This window comes from Miniopterus schreibersii, assembly GCF_964146895.1.
Source record: "Miniopterus schreibersii genome assembly, chromosome: 9".
Classification (NCBI taxonomy): domain Eukaryota; kingdom Metazoa; phylum Chordata; class Mammalia; order Chiroptera; family Miniopteridae; genus Miniopterus; species Miniopterus schreibersii.
The window spans coordinates 73604210-73629716 of NC_138118.1; the positions used below are offsets into that span (position 1 = coordinate 73604210).

General features: G+C 41.5%; 1 protein-coding gene across 6 annotated transcripts in view; it reads right to left on the reverse strand.

The window, feature by feature from the left end:
• OSBPL3 (oxysterol binding protein like 3) overlaps positions 1 to 25507 on the reverse strand; it is a 129087-nt gene that overhangs the window by 98454 nt on the left and 5126 nt on the right. For 2 of the 6 annotated variants that reach the window (XM_081147890.1, XM_081147887.1), the window contains exon 2: positions 19664 to 19797. The exons of the other annotated variants lie outside the window; for them this stretch is intronic. The gene's annotated coding sequence lies outside the window, so the exon portion shown is untranslated. The remainder of the gene's footprint in view (positions 1 to 19663; positions 19798 to 25507) is intronic. 6 annotated transcript variants of the gene reach the window in all.

Below are 25507 nucleotides of genomic sequence, written 5' to 3' on the forward strand. Positions count from 1 at the left end.
GGTCAGGGCACATGCCTGGGTTGCGGGCTCGATCCCCAGTAGGGGGTGTGCAGGAGGCAGCCGATCAATGACTCTCTCATCATTGTTTCTATCTCTCTCTCCCTCTCCCTTCCTCTCTCTGAAATCAATAAAAACATATTTTTAAAAAAATTTTGGTAAAGAAGAATTAATAACTGAAGCCCTAAATGATTCCCGTGATTACCGCTTAAGTTGGCAAAATATCCTCAAGCACAGAAGAAACTTGCTCGTGGCAATGTGCATGGGCAGATTGTTCGGTTGTTTTCACAATGGTACAATGGCCTGTCGTTATACCTGTGTTCTCAAGCAAGTTCCAAGGATCAATAACAGAAGGACCAGAGTTTGAAGAGAGAAAATGAGATCAGAGAAAATTCAATATCATGGTAGAAATGTTTTATGCTTTATACCAACTGTGCTTTGTTGTTCAACACCTTAGCTTCTCATTGTCTTCTTTTTTTTTTTTTTAAATCAACTTTATTTTCATACAATTTACTTACAATAAAATGCATCCCTTCTAAAAGCAAAATTTGATGACTTTGGAAAAATGCACATGCCTATGTAACCACCACCTAAAACAATTCAGACAACATTTCCCTCACCCAGGAGTTCCCTCCTGGCCTTTTGTAATCTAGTCCCACAGCCATCTCTCTGGTTTCTATCACTATCAATTAGTTTTGTTTGTTCATAACTTCACAGAAAGTGAATCATACAGAATATGCTCTTTTCGTGTCTGCTTCTTTCTCTCAACATAATGTTTCTGAGTTCCAGCCACAGTGTTGCTAATATCAGCAGACCCTTCCTTTACACTGCTGAGTAGTATTCCATTGTACAAATATATCACAATTTATATGTTCACCAGTTGACAAGCATATGAGGTTTTTCCAGCTTTTAGTTGTTATGATAAATGTAATAAACACTTATATATAGGCCTTTCTCTTGGGTAAATGTGTAAGAGCAGAACTGTTAGGCCCCTGGGTAAAAGTCCTTGACACTAGAAACTGCCAAACTCCTCTCCAAAGTGGCTGTGGTGTCACTAAAAAGTTGATTAATGCCGTAAAAACCACCTATCCTAACCTCATTTCCCCCCCATCTATAAAATGGTTAAGTTGGGCCAAATGACACAAATTCTTTTTCAAAGAAAATGTTTATGTATCCTATTTAATGCCAAGGGAATAAAACACTTTTTATTTTATTTTTTTAAAGAGGGACAAGAGCCCATCAGGAAAGAAGATTCCATTCCGTGAAAGGCCTCCTCTCTTGCCTGGTGCTTCGAAGCTGGTTTGCCAAATCTGCGAACCTTAATAGTCCCTTTGTAGTCATCTGCGCTTAATTACAAACTATACCTGTCTTAAAAAACCTTTTTGCTTCAAAAAGCATACATAATCCCCTTTGGTCATTCATGTTTTGCTCACTCAGCTCCGAACTGTGTGAAGTGACTCAATCAGCACACCGGTGGATTTCCTTTGCCTTTGTGCCTTATGCATATGCAACTTTTCTTTACTATTGCTAAGCCTCATCTACGTAGCAATGCCTGGAAACTAAGCAAATTCCAACACATCCTCATATGCTGGGTTCGGTGGGGCAAGATAGGAGTAAAGGCGAAGGCAAAGCGAATGACACGGGCAGGAAACATCATACGTCCCTCATGGGGAAACTGGAACTGGCAGAAAGGAGGAGCAGTAACCAAAGGTCAGGGAGAAAGTCATGGCAAAACACCAGGGGAAGTTAGCACGCAGTCCCAAAGAAAAAGGGTTACAACTAAGACAACTGGTATCCAGGGGGCTATGAGGAGAACAACATTTTTCATCTTCATTCCCGTCTAAACAAATTCTATATTGCCTATCCAAGATTCGGACTTCACTTAACAAGGGCTTCCCAAGTCTTATTCTAAAGATATCTCAGAATATGCGAGCGGGGACAGAATAGACCTTTTATTGCTGACAGCAGGGAGACACGGGCTTCAGTGGGAGGTCCATTATCGACGTGAATGGGAGAAGTTGAGTTGCAGCTTAAGAAAGATCTCATCAAGTATTAAAAAGTATGCAGTGTACTTCCAAGTGCCTTTATCTACTGGGAAATGGAAAATAAACTACCTGGACTAGCCGGACATGGCTCAGCAACTGAGCATCGACCTAGGATCCAGGAGATCGCGGTTCGATTCCCAGTCAGGGCACATGCCCGGGGTGCAGTTTCAATCCCCCAGTTGGGGGTGTGCAGGAGGCAGCCAATCAATGACTCTCTCATCATTGATGTTTCTATCTCTCTCTCTCCCCCTCTCCCTTCCTCTCTCTGAAATCAATAAAGATATATTTAAAAAAGAAAGAAAGAAAATAACCTACCTGCCATCAATTCAGTTGGTCATTAACCTTTCCTGGGTCACTAACCTCTTTAAAAATCTAATGAAAACTATGGTCTGTCTTCCCAGAAAATGATCAGATGGCCTTACACAGTCCCAAATATCCAGCTCCCTGAAGACCTTCCATTGAGCCGTTAAGGGTTTGGGGACCTTAGGTTTAGATGAAGTACTCTTAATTACATAAATTCATCAGTGAGATTTCTGCTGACAGTCATTCAAATATGACCTACATCCAAAAAGAGGAAGGCAAACCTCTCCTAATCCAAACCCCAAATACACATGGTAGAATTTGAAGATGATTTTTTTTTAATTCCCCAAATTATTTCATATTCTCACAGGAAGCACGTGTTTAGAAGGAGAAAGTGAGCCGTGGGAATGATCTCAGACATCCATCCCCCAACCTCTACATCAGGGTAAGCTGAGAAGTGTGAACAGTCATTTGAGTAGATGGTGTCAGTGCCTTGCATTTCTAGAACAGGTGTGTTCTTAAAAAATGAATTGATTATGGGGCACAGAGGGAGAGTAAATGGCTAGCAAAAATGTGTGTGTGCAGACTGACAAATTCAGAGCTAGAAGTGAAAAACCAGAATAGCTTGGGAATGCTGGGTTGTAAGGTGGTTGTCAGTCTGTGGCAGGTAAAGTAATGGCCCCCAAATATTTCCACATCCTAACCCCTGGATCCAGGGAATGTTACCCTATATGGCAAAAGGGACTTTGCAGATAAGATTAAATTAAAGCCCTGGAGATGGGGAGATTATCCAGGGTGATCCACATGGGGCCAATGTAATCACAGGGTCCTTACAAGAGAGGTGGGAAATCAGAGGTCATAGACTTCAGTGTGATGAGGCTGACGACGGAGAAGGAGATGTGATGCGGGGCCGTGAGCCAAGGAATGCAGGTGGCCCCTAAAATTCAGAGAAAGCAAAGCAGACTGTCCACAGGGTCTCCAGAAGGAACAGAGCTCTGCTGACACCTTGATGTTAGACTTCTGACTTCCACACCTCAAGGGAATAAATTTGTACTGTTTTAAGCCCCTAATTTTGTGACTTAAAACAATTTAGTTTGTTACAGCGGCAAAGGACCAGGAAATGAAGAGAAGTATGAAACAGCATATGGAAAAAGTATTTTCTGGTGAACACCAAGTATGTCCATCAACAAGGCTGAGAGCTGTTCACCTGCGGCCCTGAGCAGCAGTACATGGGGACGTTCTGTGCTCTAACGGAAAAGCACTGGAGCAGGAGTTAGGAAACCTGGGTTCTCTTCCTCGCTCGTCACGTGCAGCTAAGCGTTGTCAGGCAAACACAGCCTCTCTGGTCTCGGTGTCTGACCTTTGAAACGAAACATTAGACTACGAGTTATGATGTCCCCTTAACAAAGGCCAGAGGGCTTGTTCTACTGACTAGTTCCAACCAGTGGTCAGCTTTCCTATGAACTAGTTCTTACACATCTTATCTTAGGCCTTACAGCACCGGTGAGGTTGGGCACATTTTCCTATTTTAAACTTAGAGGTTAAGCCACTGGCCCATCCTCACAGGGGTTCGAATGTAGGCCTGACGCGAGGCCGCCTTCTTATGCACGCACTGTGCTGCCCTCCCCGGTCAAGGTCACACTAGGGGTGGATGGACCTGAGGCAGGTTAGAGCGCAAGAGCAAGGGAAAACCCGCACAGCCCAGGATCGTGGAGATGCTAGAGAAAATGAAAGAGCAGGGAGGGGACAGCGGTGGGATGGAGGAGAGACCCAGCTGCCTGATACTCAAGCATTTTAAATGCAAGGCATTCAAGAATGAACCTTCTGGGGTCACAAAAGAAAAATTTCAAGACACAGCGTGGCCTCCGTGGGCACACATGCTATCGTCAGGTAAAATGCTGTTACGAGCCAGTGAAGCTTCTCTCCTTCACGTTCAGATTCCACTCTGGGCCTGAGCTGCTGTAGCAACTCCAGCCTTCACCGTTCACAGAAGAATGGAAAGGCTGCTGCCCAAAATAGTTTAATAAGGCCAGCAGTGATTCACGGGGTAACAAAAGGCCAGGCAGGCAGATGCCTGCAGAACTGGGGCCGGCTGAGAGCGGGTTTCATGGCTCGGGGTTAAAATGGAGAATTAAGAAGACAATGATTACAGGTGCTCAAGGGGGAAGGATCACTAGTACCACCTGCGAACTCCCAAAAGGGGGTCCAACTTGAGGCACGTCACAGCTTATTAACCCTGTCTGGAGTTCAAAAGCAACCTGCCTGTGAAGGTGAAAAGTAACTGTGCAAACACAAGGCCTGGAGAATGCTTCCTCTCTCAGTGGACTCTGATTTAGCCCCCACATTTACTAAATGACTTCAGGTACATAAGGACATCTTAAGTTTATAAAGAGTTAAAAAGAAGCAAAACATGTAAAAGAAAACAGAAGCACCCAGAAAACTGTAACAATACTGACAATCATAGGCCAGTTAAAAAACCCAAACTAGACGAACCCCACAATACAGAACGCTTGGGTCATTAATGGTATTTCTAATTATACTTCTGTTCTCAAAGAAAATGAACAGTTGAGCAAAATTTTGAGTATGTTCCACAAAAGAAACAAAATTTGCTCTCCCATAATTCATGTCTCTTAAATTCCAGTTGAGGTGAGTATTTGCATTTGCTCCGTTCTTACCCCTAGTCGGCGTTTATATAGTTATGAGCAGGAAAAGTAAACAGATGGAGAAAGTTAATAACCGCTTGGGCTATCAAAATTTGGAATTTCCGCCAAAGAGAGAGTCAAATATAACCCATGCAAAGACACATATGAGTTACAGATGGCATAAATAGAAAGGCTAAAACAAAAAATACTAAGATTTCTTGGACTTAACATTGGTTTAGTTTATAAATAACTCCATGGATAAGATGTAAAAAGCAAAGTTTAAAAGAAGGAAGGGATGGAATGTGATGAAGCTGAGAAAAGGCAGACCATATGTGTAATTGCTCTAAAATGGAAATTGCGAGAAAGTCCATTTTCTCAGCTGGAGTCAAAAGTAAGAGTTTGGAAGTGATGGGAAATAAGGTCATATGAGAGCAGTTTTTTATGTCTGGAAAGTTAACTCACCACTTCAATGTGGGCCTCATCAGAAAAACACCAGTATCAATGACCTCAACAAGTTGTATTCAACTATCACACAGATAAACAGAACATGCTCAACCCTGACCTTGTTGATCAAGTGTACGTCTCCTTTGCTGGACGACTGAGAAACAATAATACTTTCATTATATTCTACTCAGGTGTCTGAGGTTAGAAGCTTTAATGACAATTACATGGTTTCTTAGATTAAGACAAAATTATCAGTAATAGAATATTAGTGAAATGAAAACCATTATTGCAAAAGAGCAGCAACAAAAAATACTTCCACCAACTAGTAGAGGATAAGGCACCTGCCTGGCCAAAATGAGAGACAACTCTCATTTAACATGTGTTTCACCCAAAACATATCTGTCTTTTCCTGACCACTGAGGAGTATATAAAGAACATTATGGTTCCAAGAAGCCTGTGATCAGGCTGGTCTTCTCAAAATCCAGTTAGAAATCAAGATGAACAATACCAGGAAAAGTTAGCATAACTACTCAGATAGCTTCATCCTTTAAATGAAGACTGTAAAACTGACTGCCATGCAGGTTACCTTTGAATAAATCTTTCCTAGAAATCGTTTGCCCTTTGAGAAGCAACATAATGATCTGTGTTTGAATTCGGCTGCACTTTCATTTATATCTTCTATTCCCTGGTGCAGAGTCCAATGCCCCTGGGCTTTGGCAATAGGCAGTTGGAAAAGCCAGAAATTACAGTTTTGCTAAAATGCCTTCTTCCTGGGAGAGCCAATTATTCCTACTGCACAGGTTTTTCTCACTTTATGTAGAGCAGGATCTTGAAAATTGCATGTAGTCACTGAAAAATTAGCTACAAGAGCTTTGTAGTGGCTTTTTCTTTTTTTAAGACGTTTTTTGAAAAATATGTAAGAGGCTGCTCATCATAAAGTCATCTGTACTAGTAAAAACTCATAGAGAATTGGTTAAATAAGCCATTGTATATCTATACAATAACTATGAAACTTCCAATAAAATAATAAAATAGGCGTAAGGGAGATTTTTTTTTAAACTTAAGAAAAATAATTATAGGATCAAAGGAAGATTCCAAAATAGCACAGGGCAATCAGTGTACCCTTCACCCAGCTCCCACCAACAGTAACATCTTATATACAACTAGTCAAAACTAGGAAATTAACATTGGCACAATACAATTAACTGGACTACAGAGTTTACTTGAATTTTTCAGGGTTTTTCACACACTCATTTTGTGTGCATGTGTGCATGCATGTGCACTGTGCATAGTTCTATAAAATTTTATCATATATATTCATGTAACTACCGCTAGCACAACCAATATACAGTGCTGCTCCATCCCCCTGAAAGAACTCAAAGAGAGCCTTCTGCAGCACTAGGAATGTTCTGTATCTTGATCCGGGTGGTGGTTATGCCATACACGTAAGATTTATACAATTTCGAATATAAGTTAGGCCTCAATTTAAAAAGAGTAACGAGGCTCTGTTGGTTGACATGGACACTTGTTCAAGATAGATCAGGTTTTTTAAAAAGTTACAAAACTGTATTTATAGGGCGATCCCGTTCTTGTATTATTGTAAGTCTCTATGTGCCCAGAAAAAGAAATCCAAACACCAAAATTTAATTTGCCTTCTAAAAAATTCTATTTTGTGTTTTCTGATACTTATTTTGTAATGAGTAAGAATTACTTTAATAAAACAGAGGGAAAGACAAAAAAAAAAAAAAAAGGTATGTATATTCTCAAGGGGGGAATCTCTTTTTTATAATCACCACCTAATTCATTCTTAGGTTTCTCCTGATTGAAAAGTGAATTTTAGTATCTCCAATACAATCCTTTTAATTACTCCCCTAAAATACAACGTCAATCAACTTTATAATAAAGGGACCTTAAGCTACCAGTTTCAGTAAAAGATGAACTTGAAGCTCGGTTCAAGTTAGAATTTGTGTGAATTTTCAAAGGAAGCTGAATACAGACTATATTTAGGGTTAAGTTTTCCTCTCACAATTTCCAAAAAAAACCAAACTACCTTCTTTCAAAACCTCTAACGGCCATAGACCATGTGCTAACATTATGCAAAAGGTTCCAGAAACCTCAAGATGCAGAAGGCAAAGGTCCTGTTCTTAACAGGGCCTATGGAACAACACTTATCCTTTCTGTGTTATGTGTCACACAGAGACATGTGAGCAAGGCACGGCCTTGTGTCCTTAGAGAGGTCGGTGTGCATACAAAGCGTGACGAAGCCGGTCCCGTGTGCTTGGCATTTAGGACGAGCGGAGTAAAGTGTGAGAGAGAGAGCTGGAAAGGAAGGTTGAGTCAGAACTGGAGGGGGCCTCCAGTGCCCCCGCTGCAGAGCTGACTTTATTTTCGTGTCATTTGTTCAAAAGATTTGCATGTAGAAGAACTTCATGTAGTGATGTGTTACACTTCAAGTAACTAATTATATTATTTTACCTGAGATTAGCTATCTCTTCTAGTAGATGTTAATATAATATAGTGTGGGACTTGGTGCCAAAGTTATGAAAATGTGAAGGGTGAGAAGCTTGAAATGGAGGAAAAGTATGTATTATATCTATTTTTCTTTCTTTTTTGCAATTTGAGAATAGATAGTATCATTTGATTTTTGTGGTGGGAACGCCTTGACCCATCTTATGGGACGTAGGGCTGTAGGAGCTCAACTTGCAAGCTCTGGGCTGTGATGAGTCACTGTAGTTCTTTGCACAGAGAGGGTGACGCCTCAGAGAGATGCTCTGGGAGCTCTGATTTAGTAACTGTGTATGGGATGCGTTGGGTGGGGAGAGCAGGCTAGGTAGGAGCTATCATAGTAATTCAGGCAAGCAATGGTAATTGCTGCCTGAACCCAGCAGGTTGTGGTGGGAAGAAAAACCAGGGAAATGCTGGAAGCAGAAACTTGAAGAAATATCTTCTATGCAATTGATGTGTCTCCACTGACCTTATTTTATTCCTCAGGGGCACTGCTAAGTTGACACGGAGGAAGACCCAGAAGAGAAGGCATGCCAATGGCCCTTCTGTATGCTCCATTTCATCCAAAGGTTTGTACCACAAAATGCCATTGGTAATGCCCTCATTTGGCAAGGTACATAACCCGTCTCACTCTCTTTAATACTGACATCTTAAATTACTACACGATCAACATCTACACTGTTGTAAAAAATATTTTACAAACCATAAAACATGAAGCAATTTAATTCTGGCACAATGAGTCAAAGTCTGGCTTTTTTCCCCTGACGAATTCCATGATTAGCTTTTTTCTTGTATTTGAGCAAGTAAATTCTTAAGCCAAAATAGCCACGCTGAGTATCTGACAAACTCCATCTAAGGCATTACTTGATAGTAGGGACACAAAAGAAAATCCACTTTAATTCAAACCTAGCACCATTTCTCTTCCACATGACAATCTTTCCCTCCTTCAAACAACTCTTCTTTTTTCCAGGCTGAACGTCACCATTTAATTCCCCCACCGGATGGCTTCCAGCCCCTTCTCCACCCCAGTCACTCCCCAGAGGACAGAACCCAAGGTGAGGCCATGCTCTGTGCACCTATCACAGTGTCCTGTATCTACTTGTTCAACAAGGGCTTGGTGAGCACCAGGTACGATTCTAGGAACCGGGGCCACATCAGTTTCAATCGCTGCTCTCTGGAAGCTTAGCATCCCATCTGGCACCTAGAACAATGCCCGGCACAAAGCAAGCACTCACTCAATTCTTTCTAAGACCGCTGCCATAAAATGTAGTAGCTGAATTTGAACACAATAATTCCAAATGTAGTTTAACGTGTTGAAACTGGCACACTCAGACACGGAGCAAAGATAACTGGCAGCAAAGGATAAAAAACTAGAAGTGCGCACAAGGCTGAAAGCCGAGCAGTCTCGAAGGTCTTTGCAACTCACTGTGTATCTCAGCGACACAACTATACTAATAACAATGTGAGAGATGAGATGCTCACTGTTCGTAAGAGGTTCAAATTATGTCTACACTCTGTTCAAAAATGTAGTTAATATATTTTCGAGAGATGCATGAGAGTTGGTTTAAAATATTTTTATTTCTTAGTGCTTGTGTGTTCCTATTGCTATGTAACAAGTTACATTAGTAACTTTAAACAACTATTTTATTTGGCTCTTAATTAGGGGGAGGGGTCCAGAGCTTGGGAAAGGCTTGGCTGGGCGGCTCTGGTTCAGGGTCTCTCAGGGGCCTGCAATCAGATGCCAGGTGGGGCTGGGATCCTCTGAAGGCCCAACTGGATGGGTGTTGAGGTGGCTCCCTCGTGAAGCTGGTAGGTGATGCTAGCTGGTGGCTGCAGCTCAGCTGTGGTTTCTGCAGCACGGAAATCTCAAGAGCAGTCGCATTTCTATGTGGCAGCTGGCTTCCCAGAACTCGGACTCCAAGAGAAGTAGGCAGGAGCTGCATGGCCTTTTACGACCTGGTGTTGGAAGTCCTACAGTGTCCTTTCTGCCACATTCTAGTGGTTGAAGCCGTCACAAGCCAACTCATATTCAAGAGGAGGGTATATGGACTCTACCTTTCAGTGGAGGGTAATTTCCGGTCATTTTTAACAACTGCCAGTTCTTAAAGGGGTAAGTTTCAATTACTTCAAAATGTGGGTGGGTAAAATACTGCCTCCAAGACATGAGTCATTATGAGAAAAGTATTATCTGTTATTTTTTTCAGTCCAAATATCTTCTTTGGTTAAATAAGCGAAGCTTAGCTACTTGATTAGCTTAACAAGGGGGTCATAGAACAGCTTTTGGACTTTTGAACTCTTAAGTAACAAAAGGCCACACAAGCACAGGAGTCCTGCCCATTTCTTGAGGCCAGGCTCCAGGTCCGCCTTACCTGCTCTAGGTGGCACTGATCTCTCCCCCCCCTGCTCTGCTCCCTTCCCTCTTCATCAGATACTTTGGGCAGGTGGGGTGGGGAGGGAGAGCAAAGAGAGAGAGAGGCACGGACTCCATCTATCTCATCAGCTTTGTGAGGATAAGAGCGTCGTTCTTTCTCTTTCCCACAGATCCCAGCAGTAACCCAATAAAGACTTGCTGTTTGGCTTGGCTAGAAGTAAGTAGGATGAGCCTTACCGCTCCTTGTTCTTGCCCCATTCATGCCTTTAAATCGCTAAACAAAGAAGACAATCTGTATCCCGGGCGGCTGGGCTGCTGAGTTCTAGGGAGGCTTAGAGCTGTCTACAAAATAAGTCAGACAGAGAAAGACATGATCTCACTCATATGTGGAATCTAAAAAAAACCCAAAGGAACAAACAAAACCAAGCTCAGGGATAGAGAGAGCTGAGTGGTGGCTGGGGGTGGGGAGTGATGAGGAAGGGGGTCAGGAAGCACAGAACTTCCCTTTGTGAAATGAATAAATGAATAGGTCATGGGGACTGGAGTTAATGGTACTGCAGGGCATATTTGAAGGTTGCCAGCTGAGTGGATCTGGAATGTTCTCATGACATGAAAAAAATTTTCTCATAACTTTTTTTTTTTTTAAGTATATCTTTATTGATTTCAGAGAGAGGGAGAGAGAGTGATAGAAACATCAATGATGAGCGAGTCATTGATCGGCTGGCTCCTGCATGCCCCCTGCTGGGGATCGAGCCCCGAAACCCGGGCATGTGCTTTGACCGGGAATCGAACCTCAATCTCCTGGATCCTAGGTTGATGCTCAACTGCTGAGCCACGCCCAGCAGAGCTCTTATAACTTTTTATGGTGACACAGGATAGGAGAAGGGCAAGGTAACTATTTTCAAATATTTGAAGATATCAGACTTATTCTACTTCAGAAGGGAGACCTAAAGCATATGGGTAGAAGTTAAAAACAAGCAGATTTACCTTATTACTAAAAAAAAAGAACCTTCTAGCCCTGGCTGGGTGGCTCAGTTGGTTGGGGTGTCATCCCAGACATCAAAAGGTGGCAGGTTCCATTCCAGGTCAGGGCACATACCTAGGTTTCGCGTTCCATCCCCAGTGGGGGCACATACACGAGGCAACCAATCGATGTTCCTCTCTCCCCCCCCCCCCCCCCACTTCCTCACTCTCTAAAACTCAACAAACACACCTTAAGGTGAGGATTTCAAAACAACCACCTTCTAACAATTTGATAGCTCATAGCTGGAATGGATTTCATAACATGGTACTGAATTCCTTCTCACCAAAGAACTTTCAGAGGCTAAATGTTGTTTGCGGCAAAGTTGTGTAAAGTACAGAATCAGATAAGTATTGGATTGGATGACATTTAAGATCTCTTCTCCCAAACCCAAGATCCTATTATCCATTCTCTGGAAGACCCATCTTTCTTCCAGCAGATTATCCCCAAATCATCTATGAAATGTCTTGGGCTCCTGAATTCTACATCTTTATCTGGGTGTTTGTCTGCTAGGCCAATATTGAAGCCAGGTAGTCTCACTGAGAATCATATTTTACGTATTGTTGTATGTAGTTCATTCTGCAGTTTTCACTTTATAACACATGCTAGATTTCTTTCCATGATAAAACATATCTGCCTGCAGCTTAGCTTCGTAGTATTATTATATACTGTGTTTTATCAATTCTAGAAAATACTTTTCCCGTATTTTAACGTCTCTAGTATTAGGTGTGGCTCGCATTTAATGGCCTTCACAATCTACTTGGCAGCATATTTTTCGTCCTTAGCAGTACATTTTCTTTCTTAGTGGAACATAAATTAACACTGGGTCTTACAATGAACGGTCTTTGATTCAATAATATAGTTGGCCGTGCTTTATGTAATCAATTCATTATTGGTGTTGGTGTTGGCAGCAGATAATCCTGATGTCCCTTGTCATACTCCCTCAGCCCAGCTCTGATCTCAGCCATGGCCATCGTGGGGAGTTCCAGGAAGGGTAGATTCAAGCTTCTAGCTCCCACTGCAGGAAACGGCAACACAGGTGTCTCCTTTGTCCTCTGAACTGGGACATTCAGGACATTCTCTGAACTGGGCACAACTCAGCCTGAAGGCAAGTGCAGCTCAGAAACATGCTTTAACGGCCCAGGTTACAACCTCACCAGGAGGCTACAGGGACAGTTGGATAAATGCGCCAGTCTCCTTATCTTTCCAAAGGAAGAATCTGGGAGCAGAATCGAGCCCCAGCTGCTTATAGTATCAGCCTTCATAACACTCTCATATTGGCACTTTCTCCCTCCCTGACTCGCTCCCTGCTCCCTCACTCTACCTGCTCTCACCTCCTTGCTTCAGGCTACGCTTTCAGGGGAAGCCAACAACGGAGGGTAGGCAGTGGCCACTCAGGTCATTTCTAGGTCTTAGCTTACCCCTCCCAGCTCTCCCATTCTCAGACTCCAAGGGATCACCTTCCTTAATATATCAAAATGAGGGTGACCTCGTCAAACAAACAAGAGGAGCAAACTGCCTCTTTCTCCTGAAGCTTAGTGATCCATCACACTAATAGGCTCTGATGTTATGAAACTAAGTCTTTAAACTGAATGGTGAATATAGGACCAGGCCTGTCAAGTGGGACAGAGGGAAAGAGAGCCACTGAGAGATGCCACAGTTGGCAAGTGTTGGGCTTCACAAGGATGATAATCACATGGATAAACTCTCTCGACATGGACACAGCCCAACTGGAAAGCCTGGCCTTCCTGGACTATTTAAACAGTCTCCAGCATTCCAGTGTTTTAATGTTTAAAAGAATGTTTGTCAAAATCACCTGCTTGGAATTTACAAGTTGTTTTTCCCCACAAAAATGCTATTATAGATTAGATTCCCAAGCCAGGCCATTAAAAGTATTTATTCTGTAAAGGCACGGAATACCTGCACAAAAGCGCCTAAGGAAACATAACTTTACCACACTGCTTCTTTTTCTCACCAGAGAAAATATTTAGTAATGCAATCGGGGCTCCAGGCACAAATATTTACCCACCCTGACATGTACACACACGGGCACATACAAACACGTATGCTGGTGAAGGGGATTTCTCAAGAATCAAAATGCCTGCACCGATGTTCATTTAAGTCCTTGTCACTGGTCTGGAGATCAAGGCTGCCCAATAATAATAATAATAATAATAATAATAATAATAATAAAGTCAACTCATCAAAGCTCTCCAAGGCAAAAGTAGAAACAATTTAGTTCAACACACAAAACTTGTACAACTTCTTGGCCAGGGATAAAAGGAAAGAAAGAGGGCCATTCAGAACAAGTTTGCTCAGAACTGAAGTGGTTGTGTAATTTGGAACTCAGATCCCCACAAGGCACTGTTTCAAGTCAGTGCCCAACCGGTGAAAGTCAAGTTACACACTTTGACTAATCATAAGGGCGGCATTTATTAAAATACATTTCATTCTCAAAATTGAGCTATCAGCTGTTAAAGTGTGTATACATTTTTGGGGGGCACCCTGTATATACACATACACACACATATAGATACACAATAAAATAATATTCAGCCATAAAAGAGAAGAAAATCTTGCCATTTGTGACATGAATAAACCTGGAGCTTATTATGCTATGTGAAATAAGTCAGACTGAGAATGACAAATACCATATGACTTCACTTATATATGGAATCTAAAAGAAAGAAAAGGGGAAAAAAACCTAGTTCATAGATACAGGGAGGAGATTGGTGGTTGCCAGAGGTGGGGGATGTGGGTGGAGGGTGGGTAAAGGATTCAAAGGTACAAACTTCCAGCTATAAAATAAATGTCTTGGGGGTGTAATGTACAGCATAATGACTGCAGTTAAAAATACCGTATTGCACATTTGAAAGTTGCTAAGAGATTAAATCTTAAAAGTTGGGGAGGGGAAGAGAGGGGAGGGGAGTCTCTCCAAACGCCAATGATTGATGATTATGGTTTCAGGGAATAGAAAATGGGAAAGAGAAAACATGAAGAAATTTTAGGATTGTGGAAACAGACTCTCAAAGAAATCAATCAAAATCTTATACAATCTTTTTTAAATGGCCTACATAAGTGGGTCCTTAGGTGATCTTTTTTCTTGTTTCTTGAAAATAAAAATGCCTTTAAATAAAAGCAACTCCTTGTTCAAGTAAAAAGTAGATCATAATTACTTTTTCCATTGCACAGAGAGGATTTATATTTAATTTCATATGCCTTCTGGCCAAAAAAAAAAAAAGGGGGAAAAATTAAAAGTAAATGAAAACCAAAAAGGTCACTCAGTAATATTAAATATATACACAGAGGCCGTGACCATGAATGTGGAAAAAAAAAAAAGGAAAAAAAAAATAGAGCCAGAAAAGAAATTTGGCTTACAAAGGCCAGGCCATTAGTGTTTATCACCTAAACTATATAATTGTGTACAAATACCCACACACACAAACACACATACACACACAGTGATCTGTCTTGTTCTTTTCCCTCCAAGTTCCTTAGCTTACTAGAAAAGATGTAAGAATTGAAGCTTAAAGGGAAATTTTCTTTCACTGTTTTCTTCCACGTAGGGGCTGACAAAAAGCACCACAGGGGAGAAGCCTGTGTTAATTATCCTCAGGGTTTGAAAGAAAAGCTCTTTATTAATTTTAGTCTCAACAAATACAAAACAAAACACTCTAGACATAAACCTGCTCCAAAAGCTCTCAGAAATCAGACAAAACACCCACAGCACATCTTGCAGCTTGAATGAAAAAACACCTCCAGAGAGACCTCAACTGTTTCCTTTCTTAAAAAAACCACAAAAAACGTAAAAGGGAATCATTTTATTCAAGTATGAATGAGACTACAGAGAGTTTCTGTACCACTGATAACACTTCTTGGGGATGCTCTTAACTGGATTATCTCACAGAATAACTAGAAGGAAGACGGGGGCGAAGGTGGAGGGGCCTCCTCCTGCCCTTTCGAGCTCTGGGAAAGGAGCTCAGACACGGATCGCGTCTCAGAATGCGACCGGCAAGGGGCACCTGAACTACCCAGGCACCAGAATGACACGCAAAGCTCTACCCAACAAGACTAATACTTGATTTGGGTTAAGATCAGAAATCTAAACAGAAATAAGGAAAAGAATTTAAGAAGCTAAGCAAAATGTACGTAATTCAACCTTGTATTTTAGGGTTGGAAGAGCCGAGGCCACGGGCTCAGGATCTGGCCCATGCCAAGTTACCATGACCAGGTACCTGGTTATCTTGGTCTACCTTGTGCCTGCCCCGACACTCGCTATAATGCACGGTAGCAGACTGAAACTTCAGGAATCTCAGACAGTGTGGTCTAATCCTCCATGCCTGAAAAAAATTTTTAACATCCTTAAACAATACATTAGATTGGATGAAACTTTAGGTGTCGCTCTACTGGTTAAGAAAGGCCTCATCTGAGCCACCTCAAGAGACCTGGTACTAAAGTTTTTCATCTAGTTCAATGTAATTCATGCCAGGCGCACAAATTGTAGAGTCGTGGACAAAATCCTACAACAGTCTTCACTCTGTGTATTACATCAGCCCTCGGGAGATCGTGGTTAGGTAATTTCCAGGACTCCCCAGCCCTAACAACCTGCAAACCATTAAATAAGAGTGTCATCGGGGTTCTCAGATTTAAAACATTTCCCCACCCAATTCCCTTTCCCCTCCCCCACCTCGCCTAAAACAATTCTGGGCCTTTTCTAATGGAATACTGCCTTAAAAGATGAAAAGATTGAAACCTTCACTGGAGTAGTTTTTGCTTCATGACTCTAATGGTTCCAGGGACTCACCTACAGCCCAATTCCTGAGGGCCGACCATTCGTCAGCTCTGCCAGGGAGCTAGCCCTGATCTTCCCAAACCAAGCACCTCTTCCCTGGGCTTTCTTTCTGGGAAAATTATACCAACCGGTTCTAATTTTCTGTCCCTGCAAAAAAGGGTGCCCAGAACCTGGGTTTAAATGTCTCCTATTAAAGTAGTGCATGGCAGCTGGATTATGACCGAACTTTCAGTCTTCATCTTACACAGGAAGAGCTAATAAACTTCTGAAATCACTAAACTTCAACCATTATTATTCGGTACATATTCGTTAAGCCTAAAAATAGGCTAATACTTTGCCTTATGTCATTTTAATAAAATTACAGTCAATGAAGCTATTTCTTAAACAATACACTTGATGCTCCCAAATCTAGTATCAGTCACTGAAAGGTTTTGTACAAATTGCTTATGGACCAGAATCTCAGCTTTCTCATTTGTAAAACAAATAAAAACTGCTTCCTCAGTTGCATATTGTGAAGATTAAAGGAGGGAATGAACTTAAAAGAACTTTATAAACCCTAACAGATTATGAAAAAGTGTAACTACTAGACTGTAACTCAAAATCCTCTATGATTTTATTTCCTATTTTGGGGGCAGGGGCAATTTTATTTATTTTGATTAGGTAATACATTTATGGGATTCAAAATTCAAAAGTTGCAAAAGAGTGCACAGTGAAAACTTTCCCATCCCTTCCATCAACCACCTAATTTTCCTCTCAGGAAGCAACTGATGTAATAAATTTGATGTTTATTTTAAGATACATGTGGATTTTCCAACAAATTTTACACAAATGCTATCATCTATTCCCTGTTTCACACCTTTTTTCCAGTTTAACAATATATCTTGGAGCTAGTTTCATACCGATGTATCAATAGAGCGGAATTTCCCCCATTCTTTTCATTGGCTGCAAGGGAAGCCATCGAATGGAGGGACCATCTCGCACTCTTACGTTATTTCAGGTCTTTTACCATTATAGCCTCTTGCTCTTGCATAAGCTATTTATATAGCACATTTCTAAAAGAGAATTGCTGGGTCAAAAGTATATATATTTTGAACAACATTGCCAGATTGTCTTCCATAGAGATTTATAGCAACTTATTCTCCTTTCAGCCATGAATGGAGACTATTTCTCCACACATTTGTCAATATAATCTCTCATCAAGCATTGTTGTTAAATCTCAGCAAATAGGATAGTAAAAAAAAATGGCGTCTCCATGTGTTTTCATTTGCATTTTCTAATGAGTTTTTTTTTGTTCTTTTTTGATTGGTAGTCTCTCTTTGAGTATTAAGAAAATTTATTTCACACCCTTTGACTTTCTTCTCTATCCTTCTGCACATCCTATAATCCAGCCATTGTGAACTACATGCTATTCCCCAAAATGGGCCACAGTTTGGGAAATGCTCATTCCTTCCACCTCCAGTCACAAAAATGTTTGACAGTCAAGTTCAAAGACATCTCAATGTTTATGAAATGTTCCTGTATTCTTCTCAGAGGACTTAATCCTCCTTTCTCAGGGTGCCCAGGGCACATTTTTAGAGTTTTGTAATAGCATCATTTCATCACTGCCATGTACATATGTGAACTTCTTAAAGTTCGAGACCAAATTCTCCATCTTAGCATCCCTTACGATGTTCAACACATTCACTCAACTAATGTGGGATGAAAGACTGAAGTAGAAATAAAGACTGAATTTTAACAGCATATGTTCCTTAAACTTCCAAAACAATGTTGTAAATCTAATGGTGGGGATAATAAAATAAAGCAAAGATTTGGAGAGTTGTTCTTTGGCCTAAATATTCATATCACAACTTGCTAATAAAATCCTTATTTTGAGTTTTTTATTTACTGTTGTTCAACACTGAAATTGTGGCTGTGACTTAAATGACTGGAGAACATAACTAAGATGAAAGTATTTTTTTAAAACAAGGTACGAATACCCAGTAAACTCAGGAAACGGTGATCGACTTCTTTAGTAATCAAGGAAATGCAACTTTAAAATCACAAGATACCATTAAGCATCCAACAGAATGGCCAAAATGAAAAAGACGGGCAATGTCAAGGGTGGATGTAGATGAATTAGAACTCATACACTGCCGGAGGAAACTGGCACAACCACTCTGGAAAACGGGGTAAGTCAACAAAAGTTACACATATGCCAACCCTGTGTCCCAGAAATTTTACTCCTAGGTCTACAGTTGATAAAGACACACACGTTCACCAGAAGCTATGTCCCAGAATGTTCACAGCAGCACTCATTGTAACAGCCTAAAATGGGAAAAACCCAAATGTTTGTCAACAGTAGAGTGGAAAAACAAGTGTTGAAATTCAAACAATGGAATTCGGACAGCAAAGGGAATGGACAAACTCCAACATCACACCAAATTATGAGTGAACCTCACAGGCCCAGAGAATCATTTAAGTTATAAAAACAGGCAAAGCTAATCTGATGGTGTCACAAGTCAGGGGACCCCTTTGGAGTAGGCATAGGGAAGCTTCTATTTTTTTATCTGGATGCTGGTTACACACATGTGTTCATTTTATGAAAGCTCATTAAACTATACATTTCTTCTTTGCATACTTTCCTGCATGTGTGTTACACTTCAATAAAAAGTTTACATAAAGTAAAAGAAAAGCAATAGGCTGAACTGCTGAAAGAGAACATACTTCTTTTAAAATACTTTTCAAAAATAAATGTTTTTAAATGCCATAGTGAGCATTAGCCACCTGCAAACCCAACTGCCTTGCACTGGTTTGACCCAAGAGCCTACTACTAAAAAGGGATCCTAGAGAAAGCAACTGTCTATTCCTAAAACAATGCAGAGGCCACAAAGGGTATTCAAAATTGTTTGATTAAGAAAAAAAAGGAGGTGACCAAGGGAGATCAGGTATAAGGAACAAGCAATGATTGCAGAAAAAGATGAAAAGAAACAAAACCTTCTTAAAATGGTACCAAAATAGCAATTATTCTTAAATAAGCCTTCTATTCAGCTCCAAAAAAAACTATTTACTCCAATGCAGATATGTGCCTCCGCACCCAGCTTCCCTCTCAATATTATTTTAAAACACTGCACAACAGACAAAGAAAGAGAGAATGTCATGCAAGTAGTAATTAATGGCAAATGCAGGTGTCTGACTAGAGGGAAAGCAAGGGAAATGAAACAAACCCCTCCACCTCATTAGTCTTCTAAAAATATTCTCATAATACAAAGGCACGCCCTGCTTATGTAGTTTGTAAATGAATGAGAAACCTAATAAAAATGGTGTTTGTGAATCTCAACCATAGCCCCGATACAAATATTTTGGAGATTAAGGGGGGGGGGAAATGATGTCACTGAACTAGTCAAGCAGTGCTTCAAATATACACCAAAATGGACAAAATGAAATCAATGTATAGTAAACTCAATGATCTGTGCCAATGGAGACAGATTTTAAAAGTCTTTTCTATTGGGCTGTGAAATATGGAAATAACAGGTAGTCTGAGACTGATGAACAGATCCAAACACTTACCCTCTTCTGAACTTGGCATTAATTCATTTTTAACTTGATAGCGATAGGACTCAAGAAGTAGGCAAATGGAAAAGACCTGAAGTCTTGGCAACCACCAGAAGGAGGTGACTTTGCAGCTAACTTTCAACGTCCTGCTGTAAAAGGAGATAACAAAAAGATGATTAACTGAAATTCACAGATAACCCATCACAATTCATGTTGGTCAATGTACAAAGCTGGTTCTGCACAGAAACATCACCAAGTAAGGAGCCCCTCCAAGACGAGATAAAGAAAAAGATGCTGTCCAGGTTTCATTACAACCCTTGACCTTATCTTCTCTGCCTTCAGGCAAAGGTGCTGATTAATAGCGAAATTTGCAGAAGGCAGGTAGAAACAATGAAAACAAGCAAGAGATCTGAATAATCAAACTTTCAATTAAACTTTTCAAGAATCTGGAACAAGTCATTCTTGGCTCATGTAACGATAACAAAGAATTTTTCTCCCTTGCAGAAGGAAGAATTAGAGTCAACTGCTAATGATCTGAGCTAGGAGTGGCGTTAAGGGAAAAGGAAGGTGGGAAGTTACCCAGAACATAGTGATTTTGCCTGACTAATCTGTTAAGTTCTTAGCAATGGAGGAAAATTGGGGCATCTCTCAGAATCACACAGCACACATTTTACAAAGTCCCAAATTCCAGCATCCTGTTCTTCTGGTGGCCCAGCATTTGTCAGACAAAGGTGTCTTAATCTGTGGATCAGAAAAGCAGCTATCTTATATAAACATCCATCTGCACCTATATACACACGCTATGCAAATAAGACCTGCAGGTGCCAGAGAACAAAAGAGACTTCCAGGCCCTTAATCAAGAAACAAATGAGGCACACAGAAAGTAACAAACAGACTGGAATGCTATTTTGGCCGGGGGTGGAAGACTAGAAAAACAGGAATTACAAGTCAGGACTATGAGCTGGTCGGAATGATGCGGTCTGGGCAGTCCTTTTTCTGAACCATGTTTCGGTCACACTTGTTATTCTTTTCCTCTTTCCCATATCATCATCATCATCATCATCATCATTATTATTTTAAATATATCTTTACTGATTTCAGAGAGAGGAAGGGAGAAGGAGAGAGAGAGAGAAACATCAATGATGAGAGTCATTGATCGGCTGCCTCCTGCACGCCCCCAACTGGGGATCGCAACCCGGGCATGTGCCCTGACCGGGAATCGAACGGCGATCTCCTGGATCCTAGGTCGATGCTCAACCCCTGAGCCCCGCCAGCCAGGCGACACCTCATTATTGGTATTATTTCTAATGACACGCATACAACAAACTTGAGACAACAGTAGTCTAGAGAAAGACCGCGTTGAAAAGCTCGGGTGAAGTTTTATACTGTTTGTGTACCTGTGTAAAAGGTAAAAGGGCTTCTGACACAAGCACGATGTCTCTCTAAAGAACAGAGGCAGGATCTGTGTGTGTGTTGTACGAGGAATATTACTTCTTAGCACAGCTCATAAATCACACACACAGAATTTGCCAACAAATAATCATTTCTTCATTCGCCTCTGCTTTCCTTATTCCCCACTCACCGTCTTCTGGAAAACAGAGCCTTTGGCCCATCATTTACTAAGAGGTGAGACCAAATAAAGACGAACAATCCGCCACCGCAATAGGCAGTCAGCCCGAGTCAAAAAACCAACTAAGAGCGGGGGCCAAAGTCATGGGCGTGGAGGGCTTTGTGGGCCTTCGGGCAGGTGGGTCTCTGCAGGGAGCACGGGAGGGATCCACCTGGACCCCAGCTTTTTGTGACGCCCTTGGGGGCTCCTGGCCATGTTCCCCAGCCTGGGAACCCTGGCGGAGCAGATGTTACTAGAGGATCCAAACACCACAGTTCTTTCTCCCCCTCGGTGTATGATAGGATATATGAACTGAGGGTTGAAGTCAGAGAAAATTGGGGTATTGCTGTTCTAACCGAAAACAATGAATTGTGTGGGAAGATGCCCGCAGGCTATGTGAATGACCTAAAATCAGAAATATCTGAGGCCTTGAAGAGTCTTCAGTCACCTGCCACTTCTCTTGGCTTAATGAAGCTGAGGTCATGTCTAGAGCTGCCTTGGGTGATGGAGTCAGTAATGACCTGACTGACCAATACCCGCTGTCCCTGCCCAGACTCGAGCGTGCTGAGTGCTCGCTGGTCTCCGTGCACTCAGCCTGCATAGACTCGCATCACTCCAGAAGCACTTCCAAAAGGGGCCTGAGTGTGACACCGAAACTGGGATGACGGCGGAGTTCTCCTGGGCGCGCAGCCTTTGTCTGTAAACTCTAATAATTACACCCAGAAGTGTGAAAAACAAATGCTACTGGTTGGAGAAAATGTTCAGTTGTTCTTGCCTCACGCAAATATCAGCCATCAGCAGAAATATTCTGCCTGTGTGAGTGGTGATTTTTGAAGTTGCGGGGTGATGAATGTTAGAAATGTCTGAGCTGGCTTCTTTGTAATGGGTTTGTTGCCAGAACACAGGTGTAGTGAAAACCACCACTACATCAAAGCCAAAATGGGAAAGGAAAAGATCCATATCAACTTTGCCATCAATGGACACGTAGATTCCGGCAATTTACCATTTAAAAGAGTCCTTCTCAGCTCTGACCAGGTGGCCCAGTTGGTTAGAGCATCATCACCATACGCCACGGTTGCGTGTTCAGTCAACCAATGAATATATACATAAGTGGAACAACAAATTGATGTTTCTCTCTCTAAAATCAATTTTTTTAAGGTCCTCCACAAACTAAAGGGTCCATCATTCCCTAAAACGCTATGTGTTGGCTCTTCTTGCATTCCCTGCCTACACTGTCCTTCCTACCTAGCCTTCCACTGCCTTCCTTCATCTCAATCTTACGTGTCCTTCAAGGCTTGGCACAAACTCCCACTTCTCCATAAGAGCATCTCCGATCACTCTTTCTGTGCTCCTACAGAAGGTAGGGGCACCGCTGAGACTGGAGCCACATTCGGATTCTGACTCCCAGGCCGGTGCTTCCCATCACACGGGAGGGCCCTCTGGTCAACGCCTGGCAGTCGAGGCAGAATGACCGGCCTCCGCCCCAGCTCTGCCCCTTGTTCCCTTTGTGACGGCGGGTAAACTACTTCAGCCTCTCTAGGCCTTTGACAGTCAGGGATTCTTTGGGCAGAAGCAACAGAAACCAATCTGGCAAATAAAACCAGAGGAAATGTAGTATCAGTTTAAGGAACTGAGGGGAGGCTGGAGAAGCCAGCAGCGGCCCAGCTTCAGGGGACTGGAAGCCAGACCACAACAACAACGTGGTTGGAACAGATGGTCTGGTCAGGACACACCCTGGGCAGCAGAATCTCCCTGGCCCTTGGCATTGGGCCCAGACTCCAGCAAGAGGCTCACGGGGCCACTCATGGCAGAGGAGAATGGGGCCCTCATTGTGGCCCCAGCAGACCGTATACCAAGGCAAGGAGTGTCCTCAAATGGAAATCTGGAAGGGTAAATGGATGTTGGACAACCAAAGAGCAAATATTGTCATTGTCCCCCAGCCATCTTTAAAGGCAGGGTGGTTCCCTATTCCCTGATGCCTCCAACAAGCTCCAAAGGACACCTCAGTTCATTCTCTATACACTAAACATTTGCTTGAAGCAGCTCCGAACCTATGAGAAAATCCCAAGTGGGTCTCCCCTATGTTCTCTGAGGCCTTCAAATACCCATAACTCACTTCATCTCAGCTGCCAGACAACTGAGCTACACCAAAATTAAGCCAGCAAGTGGATTTTTCTTAATCGATTTTAGAGAGAGAGAGAGGAAGGGAGGGAGGGAGTAGGGAGAGAGAGGGAAAGAGAGAGGGAGCGAGGGGAAGAGAGAGTTGTCTCACGTATTCATGCATCATTGGTTGAATCTTGCATATGCCCTGACTGGAGACAGAACCTGAAACCTTGGCGGATCGGGAGGATGCTCTGACCAACTGAGCTACCCATCAGGGCCCCAGCAAGTTATTTTAAGCTCTTTTCATGGCTATGCTGGAGGACAGGTTGTCAGACCCCATTCAGTTTGTTCCTAAGGCACTAAAAACACAACTTCGGATTTCCTTTCCCATAGCAAATAAATCTACGTGTAGCACAATATCGACTGAAAATCTCAGAAGAGGAGTTAAACTCTTCCCTCCTGCTCACGTCCACCTCACCTCCTGCAATCAGCAGAAACAAAAAGGACAGGGGCCCCCATGTCATGCTCCTCTGGGGATTCCCCAGGCACATACTCTCTCCTCCTCCCATTCATACCATTCCTAGCCTGAATCTAGATCTACAGTGAAATGGAACTTTCCTCTCGAGGGTCCCAATTAAAATGCAGACTCATTCCCTTTGAGCCACATATCCCCATGGTAACTGAATTCCCTGTGACTGTTTAATATCTATATCCCCTTTTAAACTGCAAGCTCCTTTAAGGGGGGTTCCACATCTGTCTAATTCACCTCCACGTGCCCTGTACCCAGCCTGGTGCCTGGCACATAGTGTGGGCTCCATAAATACTTATTCAATGTATGAACAAAAACCCTACTGCTTTTGTTCTAGGAAGGCATTTTCTTCAAGTTTAGTAATGTCTGTGAGATCAGAAAAATATTAACTTTTGCTTCTAAACATTGCAGATCACTGCCCACCACAAATAATTTGGGGAAGAATATTTGTTTTATAAGATTCAAACTGTAACTTTAAATTTCTTGTATTACATTTGATATCAAGACAGAAAACAAGTATGGGAATCTTTAATAAGAGTACTACATTTTAATACATACATGGCGATATGTTATATTGAGAAAAGTGACCCACAGAATACTGAAAAAACAAACAGGTTTTAATATTTTATCCATAGAGTGTAATCAAACAAGAAACTTGATTTTATATTGACAGTCACAGATCCTCTGATGATCTCTTGTTGGGCTGCTTGTTGCAATTTAATTCTATTCTACTTTACATTCAAGTGATTCTTCAGTTCAGGCCCATTCTCTCCTGATCTCAGCAATCACAGACTAGAAAGAATATCCCCTGGGGTTATTTGTCCAGCCCACACCTCTCAGAGGACTGGGTTTATTACCTTGGCTATTATTTTGTGAGTAAACACAGCAAATCTAGAACATGATGTTTACCTAAAGAAATTTTATATGAAAGCAATTTGCTTCTCAGCTTAAAATTCACACATTATTGTTAATATTTAAGAACCATATTCCACTCATATCCCAGGGGTCATGGGGAGTCTAGAAACAATCTTTGTCTGGCTCCCAAGCAAACAGATTTACTCAAGGTGATTATAAAACCAGTCCAAGGAAAATTCAATTTAAGGGGATAAACAATGTGATTAAGAACAATGAAATTACCATTGCATTTTCTATATTTTTCCAAGATGAAGAAAATATTTCACCAACTACAGGACAAACGAATCATATGAATAACTAAAGGAGAAATTCTTCTACTTCCTCTTGTTATTGCTATAACAGCAATTGCATTTATTATGGAAGAATTTCTTAAATTTTCACATAGATGAAATAAGACCAGGAATCACATTGGAAGACTACAGCCTCCCTGCAACAGCTTCTAAAAAAGATCATCTTGGAAGTAATCAATATCTCCCAGTCTTTACATATAAGAGAAATCCTTTACAGAAAATATTTTATTCCAGATTTTTTGATATGTCTTTGATATTTTTGACTTATTACAAAAAACTCCAACCATATACAAAAGTATACAGCAGCACTGTCCAGCAAAAATGTAATAGGGGCCTAATATAGGAAATTCTAATTTCCTTTAAGTAGCCAATTAAAAAGAGTAAAAGGAAACAGATAAAATTATTTTTAATTA